Source organism: Mirounga leonina, unplaced genomic scaffold (assembly GCF_011800145.1).
Source record: "Mirounga leonina isolate KUSES-001 unplaced genomic scaffold, KU_Mleo_1.0 Mir_82, whole genome shotgun sequence".
NCBI lineage: Eukaryota > Metazoa > Chordata > Mammalia > Carnivora > Phocidae > Mirounga > Mirounga leonina.
In genome coordinates this window covers 48,956,048-48,959,726 of record NW_023270825.1, presented here as the reverse complement: position 1 = coordinate 48,959,726, position 3,679 = coordinate 48,956,048, and positions in this window count along the sequence as shown.

Here is a 3,679-nt window from a genome sequence, read left to right as displayed (position 1 = left end):
AAATGAACTCCTACTCTACCTTTAGCACATATTAGAATTCAGTGGGTATCCTACTTTCATTTAATACTCAGTCAACAACACTGATTAAATTAATTGTCTTTGATCATTAATTCTGTAAAACCATTCCTCCAGCTTTTCTGACAAGTACCCAGTGATTTTCAAACAAATACTTATTTCACAGCTTTCCATATAAAAGAATATTTTTGTAAACCATCAAGTGAATATTAACTTCCTAAATTTATCCTGTTATCTTGGAATTATGTATATTAGGTTCTTTTTTGGCAAGACTATGCACTTGTAACTGAGCACAGTAGCTTAATGAAAGTCCTTATGACTAGTTAAGTATTTCCTTAAAAGAAGCTTTAGTGTAGTAAATACAAAAGACTGGCAACTGTTATGAAGTTATAAAACAATTTATTAGAGTATATAAAAGCCATACTAGCAACAAGAGTGTACTCTTGATACTAACTTAAACACTAGAGGGTATGATTAGCTATAATTTTACCTTCTGGTATTTTTTTCTGAGCATAAGCTATGTAAATTCAAAGTACTCCCATTGTTTAAATGAGTAAAATATAGAAATGCACTCTGGAGTTCGTATACTATTAACTGTGTAGTGTAATTAAAAACCTTAATTTAGCAGCAAATTTTAATATTTAAGGTACTTTGGCTTATCAGAAGTCCCCAAAATAGAATTAATTTACTCTTTCACTAAAAATCTGTTAGTTTCCTATTGCTATGGTGACAAATTATCACAAACTTAGTGGCTTAGAACAACACCTATTTGTTATTTTATAGAGCTGGAGGTCAGAAGTCTGAACTGGGTCTTATGTGCTGAGATCAACTTACTGACAGAGCTGCATTCCTTCTGGAGGCTCTGGAGGAGAATCTGTTTCCTTGCTTTTTCCAGCTTCTAGAGGCCATTTACATTCCTTCTCTCCTGGCTTTCCTCCTTTTTCAAAGCTTATCACTCCAGCCACTGCTTCTGTCATCACATCTCTTCTCTAGCTCTGAACATCCTGCCTCCCTCCTAGATTATTGGATACCTACTGTATACCAGACCCTATTCTAAGTGCTGTGTATGTAATGATGGAGGAACGCTTTGTTCATGTCAATGGAGCTTGCATTTTAGCTGGAGAGACAGAATATAAAGTGTCAGAGTGAACACATTTATCCACTCTACTTTGATGTTAGTTTCTACGACTTCTCTAAGCTGCTTGAATTGTGATGAAGATATTTTAAACTGGCAAATTTATCTCTGCAGTCTTTGTTTCAATATAAGTTTCTTGGTCTCTTTTCAGCAAATCCCGTCTCTTTCTTCCCTGGAAGGTGACTGGGGTAGGAGATGGGAGCTCTTGACGTTCCAGAGATAAAAGAGGATCCAGCTGATATCCACCACCTCACTTCTATATATGGTGGCTCCAGAAGGCATGTTGCCATTATGCATTATCTCTGGGGCATGGGGTAACTTCTGGGTCCCCTTGGAAGGTGAGGGAGTTTCTTCTTCTCGCTCAGTCTCCTTTACCTTTTTATCCTCCTCTCTAACCATACTTCTTTGCCACCATTGATCTTCTCAGGTTGACATAGGACCATCTAGCTTGACAGACTTGTCCCAAAGTCCTGCTGAGAAAGTGAGACAAAAATTCCCTCTGCTTTCGCTTTTTTTCAATCTAACATTTTATTCCTTATTATGCTGATTTCCCTGGGTGAAAGGAATTCTAGCACACACTTCCCATGCCTTCCTTGCCTTCGCCTTACCTTTTTTTTCCTATGTGGTTTAGACAGAACCGTTTTTAGCTTCTAATATTATCATGTCCACAATGGCTAGCTTTTGATACACTGGCAGAAATGACACAATTTAGAATCTTTTCCTTTGACTAATCTACTTGCTATTTTTTTCATTATGAATTTAAAAAGAAATTCTCTTTAAGGTTGAATGTTGAAATATGAGCCCTATGTTCTTAGTAGTATCAGTTTCATCCCTGACTCCCATCCATTGATTTCATTAGTGGCAAAATGTAAGGCAAAAGGACTGTCAGGATTTGAAAATACTTTGTAGGGGTGCCTGGGTGGCTCAGTTGGTTAAGCGACTGCCTTCGGCTCAGGTCATGATCCTGGAGTCCCGGGATCGAGTCCCGCACCCGGGCTCCCTGCTCGGCAGGGAGTCTGCTTCTCCCTCTGACCCTCCTCCCTCTCATGCTCTCTGTCTCTCATTCTCTCTGTCTCAAATAAATAAATAAAATCTTTAAAAAAAAAAAAAGAAAATACTTTGTAATCACCTCAGGTTATCCCTGAATATTATATTGTGTGTAATATTTGCAGGTTATGAGTTAATAAGAGAATGATATGAGAAATTATAAAGGGTTACTTATTTTGTGTTGGACAGCCAAAGAATACTTTTCTGAAAAGTGACATTGAGCTGAGACTAAAAAGAAGGAAATGAGCTGCCACTTGAGCACAAGGGGAAGTGTGTTTTAATAAGAAAGAAAAGCATGTGCACAAGTCTTGAGGCAATAAAGTGTGCTGTGTGTCCAAAAAAATTAAATGGAGACTAGCATGACAAGAGTTGTAATGAGTGGGAATATATATGGTTCAAGGTAGAAATTGGACAGATAGGTGAGATCAAGAAATATCTTATAAATCATGGTTGGAAGTTTGGATTAGATTTCCAATATTAAAGTCATTTGAAAGTTTTAGGCTGGGTTGTGACATCCTTTCTGTGTTCTAACAGTTATGTTTGTTACTATGTGGAGAAGTACTGCTTAATAGAAATAGATTATGAGCCACAAATGTGAACCACATGTGTAATTTAAAATTTTCAAGTACCTCCATTAAAAAAATAAACAGGGAAATTGTCAGTATATTATTTCATACATACTCTAAAATATCACTTTACCACATAGCCATATAAAGTTACTAAATAAAACATTTTATATTTTTATACCAAGTATTCAAGTCATATGTGATTTTATGCAGATAAGCCATGTTTCAAGTGTTCCATAGCCACCTCTGGCTATTGCCTATTGTAGTGGAAGAACAGATGTAAAAAGTAGAATGGGCAAAAGTGAGATCTGGAGCAGAGAAACTTGTTATCACTATCTGGATAGGAGATGACTGTGGACAGGGCAAGATGGTGGCAGCAGAGATGGAGGTGAAATGGGAAGACTCACGGGGAGTCAGGCAAAGATGTGCCTTGAGGAGGAATCATGGGAGAACTCCTAATATTTTAGTTTAAATAACTGAATAGCTGGTTATGCCATTTACTAAAATAGGGCTTGGGTGGTTTTGAAGGAAGACTAAAGGCATAGAAGAGAATAAATTCTTCTAGTTTGGGAAGATAAACAAATGGAAGAAATTAAGACTAATACTCAAATCTCTGGGTTTCTAAACTATATTTCAGTTATAATTCAGGTCACCCAAAAGCAACATGAGAAGTAGAAAATTAAATTGTAAAATCCATCTTTGACAAACCAGAAGATACCTGATATCCTCAACCAAAACTAGTAAATGTCAAACAAGGATGTGAAACAATATACAGAGAGGAGACCCAGGGTTTCAGGCATGCTTAGGATTGCTCAGGAAATCAATACTTATGGTGCCATCTAGAATTGTGCACCTCAAACTTTGCATAACCATTTTAATAGCTCTGCTTATAGACCTTGTTAAGAACTTTCAGGGG